Source organism: Delphinus delphis, chromosome 4 (genome assembly GCF_949987515.2).
Source record: "Delphinus delphis chromosome 4, mDelDel1.2, whole genome shotgun sequence".
Taxonomy (NCBI): domain Eukaryota; kingdom Metazoa; phylum Chordata; class Mammalia; order Artiodactyla; family Delphinidae; genus Delphinus; species Delphinus delphis.
This window is the reverse complement of record NC_082686.1, coordinates 76,990,790-77,018,349: the sequence shown is the minus strand read 5'-3', so window position 1 is coordinate 77,018,349 and position 27,560 is coordinate 76,990,790.

The following is a 27,560-nucleotide window of genomic DNA, read 5'->3' as shown; positions in this document are numbered from 1 at the left end:
TGTTCTATTGTGTCATTTAAAGCTTCTGTTTCCTTATTTATTTTCATTTTGGATGATCTGTCCATTGGTGTAAGTGAGGTGTTGAAGTCCCCCACTTTTACTGTGTTACTGTTGATTTCCTCTTTTATAGCTGTTAGCAGTTGCCTTATGTATTGAGGTGCTTCTATGTTAGTTGCTTATATATTTATAATTGTTATATCTTATTCTTGGATTGATCCCTTGATCCTTATGTAGTGTCCTTTTTTGTCTCTTGTAACATTCTTTATTTTAAAGTCTATTTTATCTGATATGTGTATTGCTACTCCAGCTTTCTTTTGATTTCCATTTGCATGGAATATATTTTTCCATCCCCTCACTTTCAGTCTTTATGTGTCCCTAGGTCTGAAGTGGATCTCTTGTCTCATATATATGGGTCTTATTTTTGTATCCATTCAGCAAACCTCTCTCTTTTGGTTGGAGCATTTAATCCATTCACGTTTAAGGTAATTATCGATAGGTATGTTCCTATGACCATTTTCTTAATTGTTTTGGGTTTGTTTTTGTAGGTCTTTTCCTTCTCTTGTGTTTCCCACTTAAAGAAGTTCCTTTAGCATTCGTTGTGGAGCTGGTTTGGTGCTGCTGAATTCTCTTAGCTTTTGCTTGTCTTTAAAGCTTTTGATTTCCCCATTGAATCTGAATGAGATCCTTGCTGGTAGTGTAATCTTGGTTGTAGGTTCTTCCCTTTCATCACTTTAAGTATATCTTGCCACTCCCTTCTGGCTTGTAGGGTTTCTGCTGAGAAATCAGCTGTTAACCTTATGGGAGTTCCCTTGTATGTTATTTGTCGTTTTTCCCTTGCTGTTTTCAATAATTTTCCTTTGTCTTTAATTTTTGCCAATTTGATTACTATGTGTCTCAGCATGTTTCTCCTTGGGTTTATCCTGCCTGGGACTCTCTGAGCTTCTGGGACTTGGGTGGCTGTTTCCTTTCCCATGTAGGGAAGTTTTTGACTCTAATCTCTTCAGATATTTTCTTGGGTACTTTCTCTCTTTCTTCTCCTCTGGGACCCCTATCATGCGAATGTTGTTGCATTTAATGTTGTTCCAGTGGTCTCTTAGGCTGTCTTCATTTCTTTTCATTCTTTTTTCTTTATTCTGTTCTGCAGCAGTGAATTCCACCATTCTGTCTTCCAGGTCACTTATCCGTTCTTCTGCCTCAGTTATTCTGCTATTGATTCCTTCTAGTGTAGTTTTCATTTCAGTTATTGTATTGTTCATCTCTGTTTGTTTTTTCTTTAATTCTTCTAGGTTTTTGTTAAATATTTCTTGCATCCTCACAATCTTTGCCTCCATTTTTTTCCCGAGGTCCAGGATCATCTTCACTATCATTATTCTGAATTCTTTTTCTGGAAGGTTGCCTATCTCCACTTCATTTAGTTGTTTTTCTGGGGTTTTATCTTGTTCCTTCATCTGGTATAAAGCCCTCTGCCTTTTCATCTTGTCTATCTTTCTGTGAATGTTGTTTTCATTCCACAGGCTGCAGGATTGTAGTTCTTCTTTCTTCTACTCCCTGCCCTCTGGTGGATGAAGCTATCTAAGAGGATTGTGTAAGTTTCCTGCTGGGAGGAACTGGTGGTGGGTAGAGCTGACTGTTGCTCTGGTAGACAGAGCTCAGTAAAACTTTAATCTACTTGACTGTTGATGGGTGCAGCTGTGTTCCCTCCCTGTTGGTTGTTTGGCCTGAGGCAACCCAACACTGTAGCCTACCTGGGCTCTTTGGTGGGGCTAATGACAGACTCTGGGAGGGCTCATGCCAAGGGATACTTCCCAGAACTTCTGCTGCCAGTGTCCTTGTCCCCACGGTGAGCAACAGCCACACCCCATCTCTGCAGGAGACCCTCCAACACTAGCAGGTAGGTCTGGTTCAGTCTCCCCTGGGGTCACTGCCCCTTCCCTTGGGTCCCAATGCACACACTCCTTTGTGTGTGCCCTCCAAGAGTTGAGTCTCTGTTTCCCCCAGTCCTGTCGAAGTCCTGCAATAAATTCCCACTAGGCTTCAAAGTCTGACTCTCTAGGAATTCCCCCTCCCGTTGCCGGACCCCCAGGTTGGGAAGACTGACATGGGCCTCAGAACCCTCACTCTAGTGGGTGGACTTCTGTAGTATAAGTGTTCTCCAGTTTGTGAGTCACCCACCCAGCAGTTATGGGATTTGATCTTACTGTGATTGCATCCCTCCTACCGTCTCATTGTGGCTTCTATTTGTCTTTGGATGTGGGGTATCATTTTTGGTGAGTTCCAGTGTCTTCTTTTCGATGATTGTCCAGCAGTTAGTTGTGATTCTGGTGTTCTCACAAGAGAGAGTGAGAGCCTGTCCTTCTACTCTGCCATCTTGGTTCCTCCATGGTTAGTAGAATTTTTTATTACACTGAAGGCTGAACAGAACTAGAGCTCCCAAATTATGTTTCATGGGATATTTAAATGAATAAAGTCTTTCTCGGTAAAATTTTACCAGCATTCACAATTATTATCTATGTTAAAGCTGACGATGAACATCATATTTACTTGAAATTGCAACATTTTCCACATTAAGAATTATCTAGGCTAGCAATGGTTTTAAACTCCTTTTTGAGGGAGGCTGGGGTTTTTATAATGAAACCTCAAAGACGTAGTGAGGAACAAGGAGGTGACTGAGGTGGCAGGGTTCTGAGCTTCTCCACTAACACTCAAAAAGCCACATGGATCTCTTTAAGATTATGTCATCAAGAAAATCAATGTGCCTGTGATATATCTTTGTATTTCAATCAAGGTTGCCTTGCTATCCTTCAGATCACTGGTGGAGGAAGCCAGCTGCCATGTCCTGAAGACACTCAGGGAACCTTGTGGAGAGACCCCTGTGATGAAGGACTGAGGTCTATGTCATCAGCCATATGGAAACAGATCTGTCAGCTCCAGTCATGTCTTAAGATGACTGCAGTCCTGTCCTATGGTTTTAACCAAATTAGGGTCCTAGGTACCATAGTTCTATTGAATATTAGTGAGTACTTCATGACAAAAATGTCTCAGAGGTCAAATAAGTATGGGGAAGTCAGAATAAACAGAGTTAGGAAGGTTTGTTTCCTGCAGAATTTTAAGAAGTCTTTAATATTAGCATACACACTGTGGCTCTGGGTGATTCTAGATCTAAGAGGAGCTAACAGGAACTTGGCTGTTTTCATTAGACCCCACATGTTGGTAGTATGCTTTTCTATTCAAGTCTAAAAGTTGTAGACTTGTTTACTAAGAAAGAGCTCTTTATCCCTAATTAAGTGGCAAGACATTACCACCAGTGGTTAAATGTTTGATCCAGGTCAGTCTTCCAATATAGTAATGGATTGTTTTATATGCAAGTGATAGATATAAATGGGGCTGTCATACAGCTGCTCATTGTAAGATGGATGTTTTAATAATACATGAGTATATTTTTCTATACTATATATTCTCCTAAATGATTCTGAATAATAAAACCTATTTTACAGATCAACAAACTATGTTTCAGAAGTGTGGTTAATTGCTCAAGGTAGAAAACCCATCAAAGTGGCCCAGTGGGGAATCCACTGTTCTTTCCATTGTGCCATGATACCTCCAATATGATCCTGGCATATCCAACTCTATCTGGGTTTCTCAACTTCTTTACTTACTCCAGGTACTCACAGCCTTGGACATATCTCTCTCCTGTGTCTGATCTCCTGCTCTTCCTTACACCTTTTGCAATGATTATCAACAATTTTCCATGTTTCAAGAATTTTCCTAACCAATACTTATTGATCATTTATTATATTTTAAGCACTATATTCATTCTAATTGCTAATTTACATAAGAAGAAAGTAAGATAAGTGATTTCTTCAAGGTCACACAAACTTTGAAGTTATTGGGGTTAGAACCTAGATCTTGGTCTTGGGTCCATGCTCTTTACCACTATGCATATTTCCATGACCTATATCATTCAAAGTGTCTGCTCCTGCATCTGAATTAATGTAACTCATATATTTTCTATGACTTTTGTTGGTCCTAGCACACAGGACTATATTTCATTTATTGTCACTTATGTGTTACTTTTTTCCAAATAAAATTATATATAGTTTATTTTAAACATTTTATAAATATATATATATATACACATAGACATATATATATAGTTTTCTTTTAAGTATTATATATAATATATAATATATATTATATATATATATTGAATGTGTCACTTTCTAACTACATTATAGACTAATTAAAAAGTAGAAATTGGGCTTCCCTGGTGGTGCAGTGGTTGAGAGTCCACCTGCCGATGCAGGGAACACGGGTTCGTGCCCCAGTCTGGGAGGATCCCACATGCCGCGGAGCGGCTGGGCCTGTGAGCCGCGGCCGCTGGGCCTGCATGTCCAGAGCCTGTGCTCCGTGGTGGTAGAGGCCACAGCAGTGAGATGCCCGCATACAGGAAAAAAAAAAATGTAGAAATTGTGTCTAGGGGAGATACCAGTGCTTGACAAATTTAACTAAGTTCGTTGGTATGCTGCGATGGTGGTGGAAAATTGTAAGCAAAAAAGAAACAAATAAACTGCTTTTGATATTTACTAAAGTTTCCACTAAACAACTTTGATAGTTATGCTCAGGAAAGAGTGAAACTCTGATTCCTTTGTAATGTGTTCATGACTCTTTATGATCTAACTCTAATTTCCTTTTCAAGCCTCAGCTTTCGTTTCCATCATTCAGAGGCCTCAGCAATTCTATATCCACACTCCCCTAAGTCTAACCATGTTCTCCTTTTCTTTGCCTTTGCAAATACAAGTGTTTTGTTTGTTTTTGTTTGTTTTTACTTTTTTCTTTCTTGCCTGGAAATCTTCCACTAATTCCTTAAAACCTAGATACATTTTTCTCTTCTTGGCAAGAAAGCAATCATTTCTTCCTCTCTGATCTCTATCAGTGTATATAAAGCAATGCTCTGTTCTAGCTGCAAGTACCTCCATATGTGCCTTCCATCACTCAGGTAGGGGTCGAAAAATTCTATAGTTTTAAGAACATTAGCCTTAAACTTAGATATAACTGGATTCAAATTCTGTCTCTGTCATCGAATAGCTATGGGACCTTGGTCAAGTTGCTTAACTTTTTAAAGTCTCAGTCTCCTTCTGCATAAAATAAGGATATTAATAACCTTACACAGTTCTTGCAAAATGATTTACAGAATGCTATACATTTATAGGCATGCTGAATTTTATAATTTGATGACAATAATGATTGATATATCTTTGTATTTCAATCATTAATATTGTATCTGAATCCTAGGACACGCTTAATAAGTGTTTGCAGAAATATTATATGAAAAAATAAATGCTATGTATCCCTGTTTCCACTATCCACAAATAAGCTATTCAATATGATCAGAGTGGATTCTTGCAGAATCAAATTGAAAAGCACAAGTCTAGCAACAAATTGTCTGCCATTCTGGAAACTGAAAAATAAAATTAATAAATTATAGAAATTCAGTGGTGGAAGGAACATTAGAGATTCAAGTGACTCAGATGACTATATCAAATTAGTGTCAAAATTCAGATTTCCTGATTGCTTTGTAAACAGAGTGCTTTTGAAATTTGTCAGATATTCAGGTAAGACTGAAGGTGAAATGTGGCAGAAATGTGATAGCTGTGCTTCACAGGCAAACTAAGAGTTAAGACTCTGCCTCTAATAACCCATATGGCTATAGATTCTTTTAATTAAGATCTAGGGCTTCCTGATTTCTCTTTCTACTTCTCCCCATTTACTTCCAACACACTTCTTCAATAAAGAGATTAGGTCTAAGACAATAAAAAGCTCTCTTGTTTTCACTTGTCTTCCATCCTAGTACTTCTTCTGAGTGTAAACAAGTCTTCTTGTCACCTTGAGCAGAGGATCATTGGATGAATCTATATTGGATGAATGAGCTCGAACACTTCTTTTATGTATCTGTTCTCAGTTTGAAGAAGTGTATGTTGACTCTCAGAGTCTCAGTATTTATCCCATATGGAATCATGGCTGAGAGAGAGTATAAAGTGCTCAAACTCTAGAGTCAGATCCCCCATATGAAAATCTGTCTCTACTATTCACTAGCTACAAATTGCTGAATATATTTCTTAGCTTTTTTTGGTATTGTTTCTCTCATTTGTGAAATGAGAATAAGAAGAGCATCTAAATCATAGATTTGTTCTGAGAATTAATTAATTCACTCACATAAGATACTTAGGTTAATTCCTAGTTTACAGTGTAAACTCAGTACACACTATGGTTTTAGTTTGAATTCATGGTTATTTTGTTGCATAAGGAATTTTTATATCAATTTTTTAATTCTTATTTTCTCTGAGTTTCTACAGAAGAAAGTGGACTAAAAATGCCATTTTTAAATGGTATACATTTTTTTTTCAAAATATTGATTCCAATATTTCCACATACATTTCCAAAATAGTGAATATGCTGCCTTCCGCATTGGGAGCTCTGTATCCATTTTTCTTTAACCAATGATTAACAAGTAAGTGCAGGTTTCTAACTTTTAAGCTTTGAGTTCTTTCACTATTCCTATGCCTTCTTTAAATTCAGGCTTTGTTGAATCAGGATGAGCCTCTAAATGGGAATTTGGATACTGAGTCAGCATCCACTGGGAAACAGTTGAATACATGGGAACCTCTGGACTTGGATCAATATTAGTTTTTTTTAAAAAGAAAGCGATTCCTTTGTCTTTACTTTGGTTGTAGTAATATTGTTTTAACATCTAAATCCTCTTTAGGTTTTTCTTTTTTAGCCAATAGAAACACCACGACTAGTTGTTTCTCTTCCTAGCTGATTTACCTCCATTCCTAAAAAGTATCTTAGGGACCCAGGTCCTAATATTCAGAGGCAGTACAGAGTTGGTTAAAAAAATAAAAGCAGGTATTCTTATATGAGATTATGGGATCCTTGAGGGAAGGGGTTCTTTCTTGTTCACCTTGTGATCGCTTATGATTAGTGCAGTGCCTGGTGTTATGTTTCTCATTTAATACATGTTGTATAAAAGAACTCACCTATACTTGTGTTTTAATGTGTATCTAACACGTAAGAGGGCCTCTGTTCTGGAATACCTATTGTCAACTCAGCATCTTCCTTATTCTGATCAAACCATTCTGCTACTCTATAGTAATTTTATCAAACCATCTCCACAGAGGAAATTCCCAGGTTTCTTAATACCAAACATTAATTTACTTATATCTATAGCTTCCCTATTTCCTTTTTCTTGCTTCCTTAAAGAAACTGTCCCTTTCCCTATTTAAGACTCTTACTCCCACTGTTAGATCTCATTGCACTTTTTCTTCTTAGGAAGCTTTTATTATTAATTGTCTCAGATGGATTTTTCATATGAACTTTTAAAAATGCTGTCTCTTTCATTCAGGAAAAATAAAAGATTGGGGAGGGCTCTCAAATCCACATTCTTCTCTACCTCTTCTCTATTTCCTCCCATTGCTTTAAATTGTTGGGGAGAGAAGGGAATGAGAGTTAGTGCTCAATGTACATGGAGTTTCAGTTTGGGAAGACGAAAAAAGTTCTGGAGATGGATAATGTTAATTGTTGTATAAAAATGTAAATGTACTTAATGACACTGAAATGTGCACTTTAAAATTATTAGAATGTTAAATTTTGTTATGTAGATTTACCATAATTTAAAATAAAAACAAGGTAACTTATGCTCAATGCTTCTATATCTTCATCTTACACTAATTCTTAAACCCATTCCAATCTGGCTTTTGCTTCTATCACTCTACTGAAACAGCTCCTGCTAATGTAATGGACAAGTTCCATGTTGATACATTCAGTGAACTATTTTCAACCTTTATCATAATTAACTTCTCAGCAGCATTTGTTAGCTCTTTTCTTCCTGTCGAAATATCCTCATCCCTTGGTTTCTGGACTTCATACTGCTGGAGTTATTCTTCTCCATCTCAGCCACTCCTTCTCTCCCCTACCAACTCTTTTTTTCCTGTATCTGATCATTATATGATGAGGTTTCTCAAAACTCAATCCTAGATCTTCTTATCTTTACTTTGTACTCTTTTCCTAAGTTTTCTCATCAATGTTCATGGCTTCAACTACTAACTATATACAGATGACTATAAATATATGTATATATCTGTATAGAAATTTTCCTTACTTATAGACACAAAAATCTACTGCCTCTTTGCATCTTCACTTAGTTATCTTCAAAACATTTCAAACCCAAGATCTATAAAAGTAAACTCAAGAACTCGCACAAGAAAAAAAAAAAAAGAAGAACTCGCACAGCACCAGCATGTTCTCAGTCAATGAGTCTATCATTCAGCAAGGTATAAAAGCTAAAAATCTTGACCCCTCTCTCATCCCAATCTTGTTTCCCATATAGCATTGACCACCAACTCCTTGTACCTTTATCTCCTAAATCTCTCTCAAATCTATCACATCTTTCCACCTGTCACAAGCGTCACACTCACCACCAACAACAAGCTTTCTCAAGTTACTGTAATCTCTTATCACCTGGTAGATTTAAAATTGGTCTTCCCAGTATCCTTTTAGACCTTCCTCCAACTCATATTCCACAATGCAAGCTAAGTAATATTTTAGGAACATAAATTTTATCTCTTTGTCAACCTTTATTTAAAACTATCTAATGTTTTCACATTGTCTGATAAAGATCGAAACCCTGAAGACAATTTATTAGGCTCAGCATGGCCTGTGCTTTATTCCTCTCTAGCCCTTTTGGACTCTTGCTCCTGTTCTCTCTGTCTCTCTTTGTCCCTTTTTCTTTCTGTCTCTCTCTGTCTCTCTCTCTTAATTCCAATTCCAGTTACACTAATCTCAGAGACTAAGACATGACCATAGTGACACAGCTAGCTAGAAGTAATTTCCAAATGTCATTCACAGTCTAGAATTTATTGAAGCATGTTTGATTATTTATGCCAAACTTAGTTGGAGGAAAGCCACATGGCTGGCACTATACCTGTCTGCTAGTTTTACATAGGTACTGATATGGCTGATCTGGAAAGCTAATTAGCCAGGTAGGAAAAAACCACAGAGTACAAACAGAACAGAAAGAGATATGATTTTGGCAACCAATGAGTTCCTTAGGTGTAAGATGGTACCTATAGGTTTGGAGCACAACTGTAGAAACCTGTATTTGTAGAATTGGAAGCCTAAGCAATCATGTATTATGTGTCATGCACCATGCTGTATTTTGGTCATTTCTTTAGTGAAGGAGAATTAAAAGGAAACTAATGTGATGAATGCTACTATAGTAGCATTTAAAAATTCCTAAAGGAAACTGCATAGTTACCTCTTCCTGAAAAATTCAAGAAAGATTTCACAGAAGAGATGCTATTTTATCTGGGGCCTGAGGTTAGAAAGGAGTTTGCTAAATGGAGAAGGGCAGATGGAATTCTGGTGGAGGGAGAAAAACACAGATGGAGTCTAGATTCAACAACACATTTAGTTGAAAAATAAGTCTGCAAACTTGAAGTTTTATCTTAAAAGTAAACAATTATCTATCCTTAGATAGTATTGAGAATAACTTTACAATAAAATATTGTCATTTATATTATTTATATATAAATCTAAAATCTTGTCCCATTTGTCCCTTTCCCTCCAAGCAGGATGTTGCCATTAGGGTGACTTGTATCCTGCTGAAAGCAGAATGTCTGATGCTCAAGGCACAAAGGCATTGTTTAAAGAACCCTTATGATTTTGAACAAACTGTCCCAGCAGGGAGATTTTAACCTGCAGTCCCTAACAGGCACAACAGTCTGTGTTTGTAAACAGAGCCTTATTGCACTAGTGAGAGCGGACACAGAACAGTGTCAGCTCATTAATTGGGTGTCAGCTCCCTGCCAGGAAGAAAGCTTAATGAGTCATCTCACCATAAAGAACTGGAGCTCAATGGAGGGGCGAATGGCTTAGAGAAAGTGAGAATTGTCCAGCAATAACTACATGTATAGAAAAGCTTGAAGCCCACCTGTTGGGATAAAGAGAGAGCAGCATTTGGGAATGGATGGTTTCTCTCTATTCTGCTATTCAAAGGGAAACATGAGTTTATGATCTTATAAGTGCAGCAATGACCAGTGTGTATATTCATGTTTATTGTGAATAAAATAATTTGAAATTATTCAAAACACATTTTTGTATAAAGTTTATGAAGTTTTTCTTTTATTCTGTTCAAAATATAAATATTCTACTTTTCCACACAAAATCTTCTATAACAAAGCACATGCTTTTCAATGCTTGTACTGAAATTCAAATATATTCCTGACGCCAATAGCAAATTTTACAGAAGGATGTCAGATGTGTGTTATGTACTTCATAGTCATTAGATATTTAAAAACTATTTAACAAGAACACATTCTTAAAACTGAAAAAAATCTTTCTGATTCCTAACCCCAATATTCACATAAAAGGATACGCCAGGTTTTCACATAATGCTGCAGGCTCATACCTGATATTAGTTCATTATTAGAACACTATGTTCTTCTACCTTGGACCATTGGTCTTATTGATTTGTGTGATCTTTTAATACCAAAAAATGTTAATCTATCATTATATACTTTCCTCAATTTGTTGTTTACATTTTTACTTTACTCACAGTATTTTTACCATGAGTTTGATTAATAAATTGTATTTTAAACTTTTTTGTCATTCCACTATTTTTCTCATTCCCAGAAGAATCACAAAATCTCCACTCTGCTAATTGATTTCTCAGCCTAGGTGGTTTTTCTAGACCTTTTTGTCTCATATTAAATCACCAGTTTTTCTTTCTCTCAGCTTCATTCTACCCCCAACACCATACACATTTCAACAGTTGGATGTGTCATGTGCTTTGCTGAGAAAATTAGGGAGATTTAATTATTGATCATTTCCATAAAACTGAGATTTTCTTCTCTCTAAAATTAATCTACTTTTGTAGTTTTAAAACATGGTCTTAAATGCTCTGACTCTCCTCCTATAGATAGATAGGGATCTGTATTTCCTTCCCTTAAATCTGGATGGCTTGTGACTGCTTTGACAAATAGGTGGAAGTGGTGCTATATAGAGACTGAATTTTAAAAAGTCATGAAGCTTGCATCTTGTTCACTGAAACACTCCCTCTTGGACCGGAGCTGCAATGTAAGAAATCCAACTACACTGAGACCACCATCCGGGAGAGGTCCTATAGAGAGACCACATGGAGAGACTCTGAGACTCTGTGGAGGGAGAAAGCCACTTGAATCATTTCTGCACAACACTGGACATGTGAGTGAAGAAGACTCCAGATGATACCACACCTCAGCTATTCAAATCTTCCCAGCTGAGGCACCAGACACTATAGAACCCAAAGACAAGCCATGTTTTCTGAGCCTTAATTTCTTATCCATAGAATCCATAAGTATAATAAAATATTTTTTTGCAGGTGGTTTGTCTTGCAGCAATAAAAAACTAGTCATCTGTCTACCAGGAAGCCTTCTACCAATGAATAGGAAACTTTTCTACATACTCTTCAGCCCTTGATATCTCTCTCCAGCAATTGCCTTCTTTTTGTCTTCAAATAAGCATAAAATTATCATATAACTAACCTTGTTGACATATGCATCACCCTCAGAAATTTCTTCATTTGTAATCTGCCCATTGTAATCTCTCACTCCTGCCCATGCTTTCCCCAAGCAACTACTCATCTGTCTCTATAGATTAATTTGCATTTTCTGAGATTTTGTATTAATGGAAGAGCATATGGATAGCTTTAATTGCCTATTTCTTCAGTGAACTTTACAATTTTATTTCTTTCATGGATTTTGTTAACTTCTAAATTGTTTTATTTTCTCATTATTTTGTAAAATTTCATACATTTGTTGCTAAAATTTGGAAATAAATTGACCTTATAACTTGTTTCATTATTGATCTCTACTGTGCTGCCTTAGGATTTTGCATGTGCAGGATTACGTCATCTGCAAATGAAGGCAGTTTTCTTTCTTCCCTTCCCATCTTTCCTTTAGTTTCTTTTTTCATTTCTCTTTGTTGTCCTGACTACAATCTCTAGTACAATCTTAAAAATGAATGGTAAGAACAGTCATCCTTGACTTGTTCCTGATCTTAGGAGAAAATAAGTAAATCTTTTACCATAAACTATGATATAAGCTGTTAAGTTTGCCATAGCTTTCATTTATCATGTTGAAGAATTTCCCTTCTACATCTAGTTTGTTCAGAGTTTTATTCAAGGCTAGGTGTTGGGTTTTGTCAAATGCTTTTTCAGTGTTTCTCAAAATGATAATGTATCTTTTTGTCCTTTATTCTGATAATATGTTGTGTTATATGAATTGATTTTTGAATAGTAAACCAACCTTACATTTGTGGGATAAATCCCACATTTTCATGGTGTATAATATACTTTTATATTGCTAAATTAATTTTGTTAGTATTTTGTTAAAGATTTGTGTATCTGTGTTCATGAATGTTATTCATTTGTTTTGTTTTTTTCTTTTCTTATGATGTCACTGTTTAGTTTTGACACCAGAGTAATACTGGCCTCCTAGAATGAGGTGGGAAATGTTCTTTCTCTCTTTTCTGAAACAGTTTGTAAAGGCTCACCATTTTTCTTTAATATTTGATTTAATTCACTTTTGAAGTTACATAAGCCTCAGCTTTTCTTTATAAGATATTTAATTACTTAATTTTTTAATTTGTTATAGATCTATTCAGACTTTCTATTTATTCTTGAGTTAGTTTTGCTCATTTTTGGCTTTCCCAGAATTTGTCCATTTTGTCAAAGTTGTCTAATATTTTTCTTAATTTTCATGTTATTTTCTTATAATTCTTTTAATTTCTCTTAGTCAGTAATAGTGTCCATCACTGATTCCTGATTTTGGAAATTTGAGTCATTGTTTTTTGTATGACTTGTATGACTTCCATGTGGTAGCATACAACTTCACATATAGTACGAGACCCTTACAACAATATACTTCCTCTTCTCCTGTTGTGGTTTTTTGTGCTATTTTTCAATTATTTTTGCCAATTATTTTAAAAAGAGATTTTAATTAAATATTATATTTAGCTAAGTAGTTGCCATCTGGGCTGTGTGTCATTCTACTTATAGATCTAGAGTCCCACCTGGGACACTTTTCTTTTTGGTGTGAAGCACTCCCCTTACATTTTTGTCTTGATATCTGCTGGTGATAAATTTCTGCAGCTTTTCTATGTCTAAAGTAAGCCTTTCTCTCACCTTCATTTTTAAAACATATTTTTGTTTTGGTAGAAAATTCTAGATTTATAGTATGTTTCTTTAAGCTCCTTAAAGATAAGTAAGTTGGTTATGAAATGCCTTTGTGTAGTTTTTGTTGTTTGTTTATTTATGCTTTTTGTGATTAGGGTTTATGAAACATCTTGGATTTATGGGTTCATAGCTTTCATCAAATTCAAATTTAGAAAATTATCTACCATTAATTTTTCAATTTTTTTTCTGCCCCACCCTCAGGGACTCCAGTTTTATGTATATTAGACCATTTGAAATTGTCCCACAGGTCATCAATTCTGTTTTTTTAATATATATTTTTTTCTCTCTTTGTTTCATTTCAGATCATTTCAGTTGTTATATCTTCAAATTCACTAATATATACTTCTACAGTGTCTATCATCCATTCAATCCAGTGAATATTTTTCTCAGACATTTCTATAAGCTCAATTTATGTTTCTTTATATCTTCCATATTCTGTTTAACATGCTCATTTTTCTCTAGATTATTGTGCATATGGAATGCACTTATAATAACTATTTTTACACCTTTATCTACTAATTCTGTATCATTTCTAGGTCTGTTTCATTTGAGTGATTTCCCTCCTTCATATAGATTATGTTTCCTGCTTCTTTGCATGCCTGGGAATCTTTGATTAGATGTCAGAGATTATCAATTTTACCTTGTTGAGGACTGCATTTAAAATATTTTATTTATATGAAATTGAGTAATTTGTAGTGAGGTGGATGGACATAGAGTCTGTCATACAGAGTGAAGTAAGTGAGAAAGAGAAAAACAAATACCATATGCTAGCACATATATATGGATTCTAAAAAAAAAAAAGGTTCTGATGAACCTAGGGGCAGGATAGGAATAAAGATACAGAAGTAGAGAATGGACTTGAAGACATGGGGAGAGGGAAGGGTAAGCTGGGATGAAGTGAGAGAGTAACATTGACATATATACATTACCAAATGTAAAATAGATAACTGTGGGAAACAGCTGCATAGCACAGAGAGATCAGCTCAGTGCTTTACGACCACCTAGAGGGGTGGGATAATGAGGGTGGGAGGGAGACACAAGAGGGAGAGGATATGGGGATATACATATTCACATAGCTGATTTACCTTGTTATACAGCAGAAACTAACACAACATTGTAAAACAATTATACTCCGATAAAGATGTTAAAAGAAATAAATAAAAATAAAAAGCACACAAAAAAGAATGTTTAAAAAATATATTTTATTTCTATAAATGCCAATGACCTTTTTTGAGAATGCAGTTAAGTTACTTGGAAATTGTTTGATCCTTTTGTTCATAACTTTAAACTTTGACAAACATGACCGGAGTATGTTTAGCATAGGGCTAATTTTTCACAACTACTGAGGAAAAACTCTCAAGTACTCTCCTCAATGACATATGAATTATGTTTTCTACTCTTACCTGTGGGAACAGGAGCAAGAACTATTCTGTGCCCTGTGTGAGTTTTAGAGATTATTTCTCCTAATTCTTTCAGGTGGTTCTTTCCATGGCTTTGGATAGTTTTCTCAAATAAATGCAGCTTAATCAGTGCTTGGCACTGAGCTGAATCCTCAAGGGGGGACATGTCCTGATCTCCAGAGTTAACTCTGTGCAGTTCTTTTCTCTTGGACACTGCCTTGTGAACTCTAACCACATTGAGCTCTCTGGACCCTAAGATCTATTTTCTAAATGCAAGGAGACTACCAGGCTCCTTCTGAATCCCCCTTTCCTGCCTCATTGCCTGGAACTCTTCAGACTTTAGACTAGAGCAATTGTAAGGCTTAACCTCTTACTTCTCATATCAGGGATTGCTGTCCTTCAGTGACTGATGTGCAAATTATCTTTAGAACCATATTTTCATAATTTTATCTAGTATTTTAGTTGTTTCAGTTATGAGGGTCTATCTGGTCTTTTTCACTGCCTCTTGGTCACAGCAGAAACCCTTCACAATGTCCAGTTCATTTTTTTTTTTAATTGAGGTATAGTTGCTTTACAATGTTGTGTTAGCTCCTGCCACGCAGCAAAGTGAATCAGCCATATGTATACATATATCCCCACCTTTTTGGGTTTCTTTCCCATTTAGGTCACCACAAAGCACTGAGTTCCCCATGCTATATAGCAGGTACTCATTAGTTATCTATTTTATAACTAGTGGTGTATATATGTCAATCCCAATGTCCCAATTCATCCCACCCTCCCTTTCCCTCCCTGCTGATTACAGGTTTGTTCTCTACATCTATGTCTCTATTTCTGTTCTACAAATAAGGTCATCTGTACCATTTTTCTAGATTCCACATATATGCATTAATATACGATATTTGTTTTTCTCTTTCTGGACTACTTCACTCTGTATGACAGTCTCTAGCTCCATCCACATCTCTACAAAGGACCCAGTTTTGTTCCTTTTATGGCTGAGTAATAGTCCATTGTATATATGTACCACATCTTTTTATCTATTCATATGTCAATGGACATTTATGTTGGTTCCATGTCCTGGCTATTGTTAATAGTGCTGCAATGAACATTGGGGTGTATGTGTCTTTTTGAATTATGGTTTCCTCAGAGTATATAGTGGGCTTGCTGGGTCATATGGTAGTTCTATTTTTAGTTTCTTAAGGAACCTCCATACTGTTCTTCATAGTGGCTGTATCAATTTACATTCCCACCAAGAGTGCAAGAACATCCCCTTTTCTCCACACCCTCTCCAGCATTTATTGTTTGTAGACTTTTTGATGATAGTCATTCTGACTGGCGTGAGGTGATACCTCATTGTAGTTTTGATTTGCATTTCTCTAATGATCAGTGATGTTGAGCATCTTCTCATGTATTTGTAGGCCATCTTTATGTCTTCTTTGGAGAAATGTCTATTTAGGTCTTCCTTAGGTAGGTTTATTCCTAGGTATTTTATTCTTTTTGTTGCAATGGTAAATGGGATTGTTAACTATATTTCTCTTTCTGATCTTTTGTTGTTAATGTATAAGAATGCAAGAGATTTCTGTGCATTAATTTTGTATCCTGCAACTTTACCAAATTCATTGATTAGCTCTAGTAGTTTTCTGGTCACACCTTTAGGATTCTCTATGTATAATATCATATCATCTGTGTGACAGCTTTACTTCTTCTTTTCCAATTTGTATTCCTTTTATTTCTTTTTCTTCTCTGATTGCTGTGGCTAGGACTTCCAATACTATGTTGAATAATAGTGGTGAAAGTGTACGTCCTTGTTTTGTTCCTGATCTTAGAGGAAATGCTTTCAGTTTTTCAGCATTGAGAGTGATTGCTGTGGGTTTGTCATATATGGCTTTTATTATATTGAGGTAGGTTCCCTCTATGCCCACTTTCTGGAGAGCTTTTTATCATGAATCAGTGTTGAATTTTGTCAAAAGCTTTTTCTGCATCTATTGAGATGATCATATGGTTTTTATTCTTCAATTTGTTAATATGGTGTATCACATTGATTGATTTGCATATATTGAAGAATCCTTGCATCCCTGGGATAAATCTCACTTGATAATGATGTTTGATACTTTTAATGTGCTGTTGGATTCTATTTGCTAGTATTTTGTTGATGATATTTTTCATCTATGTTCATCAGTGATATTGGTCTGTAATTTTCTTTTATGTGATACCTTTGTCTGGTTTTTGTATCAGGGTGATGGTGGCCTCATAGAATGAGCTTGGGAGTGTTCCTTCCTCTGCAATTTTTTGGAAGCGTTTGAGAAGGATTGGTGTTAGCTCTTCTCTAAATATTTAATAGAATTCACCTTTGAAGGCACCTGGTCCTGTTCTTTTGTTTGCTGGAAGATTTTTATCACAGTTTCAATTTTATTACTTGTGATTGGTCTGTTTATATTTTCTATTTCTTCCTGGTTCAGTCTTGAAAGGTTGTACCTTTCTAAGAATTTGTCTACTTTTCCCAGGTAGTCCATTTTATTGGCATGTCATTGCTTCCAATAGTCTCTTATGATCCTTTGTATTTCTGGGGTGTCAGTTGTCATTTCTCCTTTTTCTTTTCTCATTTTATTGATTTGAATCCTCTCCCTTTTTTTCTTGATGAGTCTGGCTGAAGCTTTATCAATTTTGTTTATCTTCTCAAAAAACCAGCTTTTAGTTTCATTGATTTTTGCCATTGTTTTCTTCATTTCTATTTCATTTATTTCTCCTTTGATCTTTATGATTTCTTTCCTTCTCCTAACTTGGGAGTTTTGTTTGTTCTTCTTTCTCTAGTTGTTTTAGGTGTAGGGTTAGGTTGTTTACTTGAGATTTTTCTTGTTTCTTGAGGTAGAATTGTATTGCTATAAACTTCCCTCTTAGAACTATTTTTGCTGCATCCCATAGGTTTTGGGTCATCATGTTTCATTGTCATTTGTTTCTATGTATTTTTTTATTTCCTCTTTGGTTTCTTCAGTGATCTCTTAGTTATTTAGTAGTGTATTGTTTAGCCTCTATGTGTTTGTGTTTTTTAGGTTTTTTTCCTGTAATTGATTTCTAATTTCCTAACATTGTGGTTGGAAAAGATGCTTGATACAGTTTTAATTTTCTTAAATTTACTGAGGTTTGTTTTGTGATCCAAGTTGTGATCCATCCTGGAGAATGTTCCTTGTGCATTTGAGAAGAAGGTGTATTCTGCTGCTTTCAGATGGAATGTCTTATAAATATCAATTAAGTCTATCTGGTCTATTGTGTCACTTAAAGTTTGTGTTTCCTTATTAATTTTCTGTCTGGATGATCTGTCCATTGGTGTAAGTGTGGTGTTAAAGTCCTGTTCATTTTTATGATGTTTATAAAGCTTATTTTCTCATTAAAGTTATCTCTAATACTTATATTATTATGTAATGTTCTTCATTTTGATGCAACAAGGCTCTGTAGTTTTATATGTATAATATGTACATAACACCAAGCTAGATCCTGGAAATACAACAGTGAATGAAATAAACATGTTTGCTTGGGGAATTGACAGCCTGAGAGATGGATATTAAACACATACAACCATGAGGAAATGCCTGTGAAATAGCAGGCAAGAGGATGTCTTGACCTGAATCCTAGCAAGACCACTTACTGCGTAATTTAGAGCAGGTTGCTTAACCTCTTTAAATCTAAATTTTCCTCAGATGTAGCTGGGAATTATAATAGTACAGAACAGTACATAATATCTTTCAGTGTTTTGTGAGTATTCAATGAGTTAATTTTTTATAAAGTAACAAGCATTGTGTCTGACACAAAGTAAATTATTAATGAATATTTATACTATACTATAAAATAAAATTAAAGAGACATATGAGAACATATAGTGAGTTGCATATTTAGATAGAGTATAGACAAGCAGCAAAAATCAAGGTTTGAGAATCACAATGGAAAGGAAAACTTCTGGAGGATAACATTGGAGATAACTTTTACTTCTTTCCATTCTCACTAAGAAAGTTTCCTTCCAGAACTCCTCTTGGTTTAGAATATTTTTAAGTTGTTTTTGTTTATTTATTTATTTTTTTGGCTAGGTTAAATATTTCTCTGTAGAGCTTAATTATTCTGTTTACATTCCTGACACAACAGTTACAGGAAACTATACACAGAGTTTAAAATAAGGTCCAGTTGAAGCAAAAGAAAATGTCTAACCTCAGAATATGGAATGATTTGTAAATTGATATTACTGAACTTTACTCTTCTGAGTAAGAGGTCAACATCAAAGTACCCAACTAGCATCTGTGCTGTCCTCCAATTATTTCATGAATATAAGTCACTTCCTCAAAGAACAAGTCCCCATCCTGAGATCAAGGTCTATATTTGAAACTTCTTTATGTCTCTCACAACACAAAATACAGCACTAAATATATTAAATAGAAACTTTCCTTCAGTATTTTCCTTTAATTGGCACAGACTTTCCTGATTCTCTCTCATTTTCAAATATTCATATTTGGCTTAAATATTAGCACCTTGAATTTCCTTTACCCTATCTAGACAGGACTGATTCCACCTCAGGACACAGTGGCACATTCTCTATTCCTCTCTATTGGTGTTTGCACTTTACCTTGTATTTGTGCACATGTCTTATTTATTGGTCTGCATGTTTCATTCTTACTTTCTTTACTTGTTTCTCAAGAACATAAGAATGAAATGATATAATGCTTGCTTAACACTTGTTCTATATCTGTACTCAGTAGATTGTAGTTATTATTACTGATGGCAACAATAACGGATAAATATATCAAGCTTGAATTGTCAATACATTTTAATCCAGCAGCCAGCATTTGCTTCTCTTCCCCCATCCCATAATTCTAAAGTGAGAGAAAGTGAAACATATAAAACAGTATCTCAATCCTATTCAAATTTGGCATTTGTTTTTAAATGTATTGTTCATAGATACCTATGGTATCTTCTACATGTTTTTATCATTTTACACACTGAGTTATTTTTTAAAAAATCATTTAGAATAATAAAATTAATTAAATTTACTGTCCTTTGATGAAGACAGTATTTCTAATCTATTATCAGAAATGCTTGCACTTTGAATTACTGTCATGGTTCTTTGCCACAAAAACACCACTCTCTTAACTAGCCTATGTTTTGTATTATAACATTTGGGAGAAGCCAGCAGACACCTTTATAGGCTTCAAATCTGTTGACATGGGATTTTTAGTATCATGATGCATCTAAAGCCATTCTCTCATTGGTAATTGTACTACCTAGAAACAGTCTGTGCTATTGACTTCAACTTCTTGACAGGCTGATGGTAAAGCATAAGGGTCAGCCTGACTTAAAATATTTGATTCTGAGTCCTTGCTGGTATTTCCTCATCAGAAAAGCTTAACACATAAGGTGGTTGTGAAGAAGTGTAATATAAGCAAAAGGAGCTCTCCTCCAGAAAATTTTACAATTTGAACATTTTTTAAAATCTTCCCAACTTTTAGTTACTGAATTCATAAGCTTTCTTTCTTAAAAAGAAAAAAAAAAATGAAAAGGAACTCTTACCCACATAGACAGCATCAGAAGAATATAAATACCCAAATACCCATACTTTCTGAGGGGTTACTATGTATACAATGACAACATTCTCCAAGTATAGGTCAGCCTCCCTCATGCCTCACTTTCAAAAGTTTTGACTTGAGATTCAACTTTAAGAGTTATAAGAGGCAACATACTTCACAAATTCCAGCTAAGTAAATTATAATTACAGTCCAGATTCCAATTAGGAAATTTCAGCATTGCTAAGCCGAGGAATGAAGCTTAAAGATACAATTAATATGAGCTTATATTAAAGGCTTTAGTGGAATTAATAAACTCTATAACAATAGATTATTACTCAATCTTGAACATAGACAACAGACTCTTGCTGTCAATAACTAGCAAAGTAGCCTACTTTCTATTTGCTGCTTTTGAATAGTGGTATTTTATCAAATAAAACCCTGTAACCAATGTAATTATGAAGGACTTGGATAATTTTAATGGAAAATAAAGAAAAAAAGCACTTGGAATCCCACAGATTAAAGTTTCCATTTAACCCTCTAATATGAATAATGCAAGTACTGATTCTAAAGTAAGCAGAATGAAAGAAAAGATAGTGGAAAAGGAAAAAGAATAATTAAGAAAAAAGATGCTTTTTTTTCAGAAAAACTAAGAAGGTATAGAGATAGAGGATGTTCAGAGGACAAGAAACAAAGACTGGATTTCAGCTAGAAAGGCAAGCATGACATATTGGCTACTTTTTTACCTGGGTCATTTCTTATCAATATAGAGATAAACTGGTTGATAAATTGAGAGGTTCCACTCAGTGACTTATTTATTTGACAGAATTTATCCAAGCAATTCATTGACATAAATTCAAAGATCTGTCTTTATAAAAGTGCCAGCATTCTCAGTATTTCTGGTATTAATAAAATCATATTTTTCTCTACCCCCAAAACTGCCTTTCTCTGTGAATGTCAAATAACAAATGTAGCAGGTGTATTGTTATTCACCTGGACAATATCTTTTTGAATTAAAGATGGTTATTTTCCATTCTTCCCATCAAATAACAATTTGTGTTAGACTTCTTGTTGAATTTCCCTTTCCAAAGCACTAAAAATAATTTACTCCTTAGGAATTGCACTTTGAGGACTAATTGAGTGTGTTAAAAAAAAGTGCTATTTACTTACTAAACATTTGGAAATAAGGCATATGGATAAAGTAAGCTAAAACTAAAGCCTTCTTCCCTGCCTCCTCTGTCCTTGTCCAACCCCAAAATCCCCACTGCTGCACAACAAATATTAACAAATTCAAAATACCTGAGCCATGTGTATGGTTCTTGTCCTTGTTTGGGTTACTCTAAAAGCAGAAACTCAGATAAAGATTAGAGTGAAAATGGGAGGTGAAGGAGACAGTGATATGGATTAGGAAGACAAGAAAGAGACAGCAGCCAACAAAGCATAAGTCTCTAAGCCCAGTGTAGGCAATCCTGGTGGAGCAACTCTGAGAATCAGCATGGAACACACACCTCCCAAGGGACTGGCTCAAACCGATATAACATAATAACCAAACTGGTAGTTTAAACGTCACACATTTATTTTTTGCAGTTCTGAAGGCTAGGAAGTCCAATGTCAAGGTTCAGGCAGGGTTCAGTTTCTGGTGAGAGCTGTCTTCCTGGCTTGCAAATGGCTACTCTGTCCTCACATGGCCTTTCGTCTGAGCACAAGCTGAGAGAGAGGTCTGGTGTCACTTCCTCCTTCTATAAGAGCACAGTTCTATCATATTAGGTCCCCACACTTACAACCTCACTTAACTTCTATCACCTCCTCACAGGTCTCATCTCCAAATACAGTCACTTTGGAAATGAAGGCTTCAACATCATGAATTTTGAAAGGACACAAACATGTGGTCCATAACAGGATCTGAAGTATTTGCACACATATTCCCATCACTCTGGTACTTTAGGACTACTGCATGGGTGAACAAAGGGGCCCTCTGATAAAGATGTACATATTCTAGAAGTGGGGCAGGTATACACTGAGTGATAAAGATAAGGGAATGTGAGTGAGACATCAACAGCAACTGCTTTATTTCTTTAATGTTTTCTGAATAGCTTCCTCTAAGTTCCCCATTTAAATTAACTTAGCTGTGTAGCTAGGAACTCAGAAATTCTGCCTTCACTTCAAATCACCAATGGAAATGTGTAACAGGATCAGTTTTTACTGAATTAGTTTATTTTATGCTCTTATTTTTCTTGATTATTTGTGCTTTCTTCCTATTGTGTCCAAATGAGACAAGCATGGACCCTAGAATTGAGAATCAGTTCCAAATTTTGATTTCTTTATGAGAAAATGAGAAGTCATTTTCATTTACACATCTTTTCAAAGTGCATCTTAACTTTCACTGCACCTTTATTGCTCTCTGTATTGAATTTCCCAACACTAAAATCAAAACTGTCATTTTGAGCCCTATACCTCAACATCTTGTTCTTGCATAATATGATCCTTTGTAGTTATGGTTGTTTAGAAATTTTTTTTCTTTAATTCAGAGGGAGAAATGGTAAGTTAACAATATAAATTTATTTGTGCTCCTTCCTGAGACCACACTAAAATAATAGTGATTTTTATATAGAGAAGAACACTATTTTTATATCAATGTATGTGTGTGTATGTATATAAACACATATATTCACAATATAAATAGAAAAGTTAGGGGCATTAGCAAAGGAGATATTTCTAGAAGTTTCTGAATGATAAAAGGTAGATAGAGGAGTAGCTATGATTGTCATGGGAAACTGGAAACAAAAGGTTAAATTGCACAGAGGAGTTTGCCTCACATACAGAAGGCAATGACAAGAGGGGGATCACTTTTTAAGGCAGAAGCTGATTGAGTTTCAGGATTCATAGGGAGCTGATGGGAAACATATTTGGATAGAAAGTTTAGATGAAGTTAAGCATATATTTCTTGGATATAATGCAATGAAACAAACAAAGTAGAATTAAAAATGATAGAATCATGGATGTGATCACTGCTCTGCATGACCCATATTCATATAATCAAAGTAATGTCAGCATTCTATTGACATACCACTTTTAGAATTCACCTGTAGACATGGAAGTGAAGACATACTTATGATTATACAGAATGCAAGTGTCACCAAACCGGAGAGGACAGGAGTTCAGAGGTGGGAAATTGGGAAAACCACCAGGAGTGGAGGGATGCTGGTATCCTCATTTCACAGAGTGGGGAATGGAACGACTCCATCTGTGTGGACAGAAAAGGATAAATGTGTTAGGAATTTATTAAGAAATACATTCTTTAGGGCTTCCCTGGTGGCGCAGTGGTTGAGAGTCCGCCTGCCGATGCAGGGGACATGGGTTCATGCCCCGGTCCGGGAAGATCCCACATGCCGCGGAGCAGCTGGGCCCGTGAGCCATGGCCGCTGAGCCTGCGCGTCCGGAGCCTGTGCTCCGCAATGGGAGAGGCTACAACAGTGAGAGGCCCGCATACCGCAAAAAAAAACCAAATACATTCTTTAATACAATTCCATAATATCATATCTATTAATTCCAAAATCTTAAAAGCTCTGAAAATCAGAAGTTTGCTTTCCTCTAAATCAACTGGCTGTAAAATTTTACTTGATCTTAACTCACTTGGTGATATGACCAAAATAACATGAAGCTATTTGCAGCTTTTCTTTATCACATTTATTAAGGAGGGCTATACTTTTTGCTATAGAAATATTAAAAGTTTTAATTTCAGGGATTGCTCCAAACTCTGCAAGGAGGGTCATATAATATATAATATCTATACAGTAACAGTTTTCTTGAATGTGAAAAGTTATGAATTCCAGAATGCATATGACCCCAAAAGTTTTCAATGAGACAAAGTACAGGTATAAAAAAATAAGGATTTATATAGGAAAAACAAATGCCAAATTTAAGACGTGGTTACCTTTGAGGGGGAAGAAAGGGAGAATGTTATTGTAAGGTTTATACAGAAGACCTCAATGTATTGTCAATATTTTATTTCTTAAGCTGGCTAGTAGTTGTATATGTATTTGTTACACTAATTTGTAGTCTCTTTTCCATATCTTTAAACTTCATAATGATAAAAGAAGTAGCCAAAAGAGAAATTAAAATAGTGATATAGCTATATTGGAAGTGCATGAAAAGAGGAAATGAGAAGGTGGTTTAAATGTGCTAAATCTTTTTTGGTCATAGCAGGAAGACCATAGAAAATGAATACATTTTCATAAATCAAAAAGCAGTTCCAATGCAATCCCTATCAAATTACCAATGGCAGTTTTTACAGAACTAGAGCAAAAAACCTTAAAATTTGTATGGAGACACAAAAGACCTCAAATAGCCAAAGAAATCGTGTGGGAAAAAAACGGAGCTGGAGGAATCAGACTCCCAGACTTCAGACTATACTACAAAGCTACAGTAATCAAGACAATATGGTACTGGCATAAAAACAGAAACATAGATCAATGGAACAAGATAGAAAGCCCAGAGATAAACCCACGGACCTATGGCCAACTAATCTATGACAAAGGAGGCAAGGATATACAATGGAGAAAAGACAGTCTCTTCAATAAGTGGTGCTGGGAAAACTGGACAGCTACATGTAAAAGAATGAAATTAGAACACTCCCTAACACAATACACAAAAATAAACCCAAAATGGATTTGAGACCTAAATGTAAGACTGGACACTATAAAACTCTTAGAGGAAAACATAGGAAGAACACTCTTTGACATAAATCACAGCAAGATCTTTTTTTTTGATCCACCTCCTAGAGTAATGGAAATAAAAACAAAAATAAACAAATGGGACCTAATGGAACTTCAAAGCTTTTGCACAGCAAAGGAAACCATAAACAAGACGAAAAGACATCCCTAAGAATGGGAGAAAATATTTGCAAAGGAATCAACAGACAAAGGATTAATCTCCAAAATATATAAACAGCTCATGCAGCTCAATATTAAAGAAACAAACAACCCAATCCAAAAATGGGCCGAAGACCTAAATAGACATTTCTCCAAAGAAGACATACAGATGACCAAGAAGCACATGAAAAGCTGCTCAACATCACTAATTATGAGAGAAATGCAAATCAAAACTACAATGAGGTATCACCTCACACCAGTTAGCATGGGCATCATCAGAAAATGTACAAACAACAAATGTTAGAGAGGGTGTGGAGAAAAGGGAACCCTCTTGCACTGTTGGTGGGAATGTAAATTGATACAGCCACTATGAATAACAGTATGGAGGTTCCTTAAAAAACTAAAAATAGAATTACCATATGATCCAGCAATCCCACTACTGGGCATATACCCAGAGAAAACCATAATTCAAAAAGACACATACACCCCAATGTTCATTTCAGCACTATTTACAATAGCCAGGTCATGGAAGCAATCTAAATGCCCATCAACAGATGAATGGATAAAGAAGATGTGGCACATATATACAATGGAATATTACTCAGCCATAAAAAGGAAAAAAATTGGGTCATTTGTAGAGACGTGGATGGATCTAGAGACTGTCATACAGAGTGAAGTAAGTCAGAAAAAGAAAAACAAATATCGCATATTAACGCATATATATGGAACTAGAAAAATGGTACAGAGGAACCAGTTTGCAGAGCAGAAATTGAGACACAGATGTAGAGAACAAACGTATGGACACCAAGGGAGGAAAGCGGCTGGGGGGTGGGGGTGGGGGTGTGATGAATTGGGCGATTGGGATTGACATGTATACATTGATGTGTATAAAATTGATGACTAATAAGAACCTGCTGTATAAAAAAATAAAAAAAATTAAATTAAAAAATAAAAGCAGCTGTACATGCATATTATTTAGAGATATGGAGGTAACTAATATAATAAACAACAAAAATAAGATAGAAGTCATTGCCTTGGACTCCCTGGTGGCACAGAGGTTGAGAATCCGCCTGCAAATGCAGGGGACACAGGTTTGAGCCCTGATCCAGGAAGATCCCACATGCTGTGGAGCAACTAAACCCGAGCGCCACAACTACTGAGCCTGCACTCTAGAGCTCGCGAGCCACAACTACTGAGCCCACGTGCCACAACTACTGAAGCTCATGCACCTAGAGCCCGTGCTCCACAAGAATAGCCACTGCAATGAGAAGCCCATGCACCACAATGAAGAGTAGCCCCTGCTCACTGCAACTAGAGAAAGCCCGCATGCAGCAACGAAGACCCAACAATGAAGACCCAATGCAGCCAAAAATAAATAATTAAATTAATTAATTAAAAAAAAAAGAAGTCATTGCCTTTAGGAAATGGGAGTGGGACTGGGGCAGAGTGTTGTTGCTTTTAAACACATCCATATATTACTTTGATGGTAACTTTAAAAATCAATGAACATTGATACATTTTAAAGAGATTATGTGGACGAATAACATCAGTTTTTGTTTTTATAAGACACAATTTCTTCTCTTTTATAATAAAATGGTGTCTATTAGAGGGTTATTGTGCTTTAAGAAAAATTATTATTATAAGAATAAAATGGAGTAGTGAATGTGAAATTGCTGTGTAACCTGTAAATCATTATATATGTAGATGTACATACAGGTACATAATAGCAAATAAGAGTACTTGCAAATAAAATACAAATTCCTCCTACTTAATAAAACATAGGCTCCTTCAATGTAGAAGCACTCTTTAATATACTACATGAAATATAATCTTGGTTACCACTAAATATTACTAAAAATACATATAAATATTACCACAGAGCCTTTTGGTGGTGGATACATCTTTCCGACTGTTGTCATTGTTCTCCTTTTCCTTAATCATTAAGAATTGTCAAACTTCTTCCAAATCATCACTTCCAGGGCTTGCTACCTTCTCACTCATGAAATCTTCAGCAGAATTAACATTAATTTTAACTTTACATTTCAGGGACCCTCTATGTTATGATTTCAAAAGTATATAAAAACAAAATTAGGCATTGTACCATTCTGCATTGTCTCCCAAGGGACAATGTCTCCTTTATGGCTCAGTGCTTGATATATCATTGACCTAGAATACCTCTATTTCCCTCCACTTCTTCTTAACCAAAAGCTCCAAGGCCCAGATCAAATGCCTTGATCACTCTAAGGAATTTGTTTAGAGGTTTGTTCTAATTTGAAACAAGGAGAAGAAAACCTTACTTGGTCTTTGAAGCCCATGCCCAAGAATACCCACAGTAAAATAGGTGTTAGAGGACAATTATAATGTATCACTTATTGGTTCACTCATTCATTCATTCAGTCAGTCAAAAAATATCTCAGAGCAACTACTTTGTGCCAGAAGTAACAATATTTCACTTGTCATGTTTCTAAAAGAAAGAATA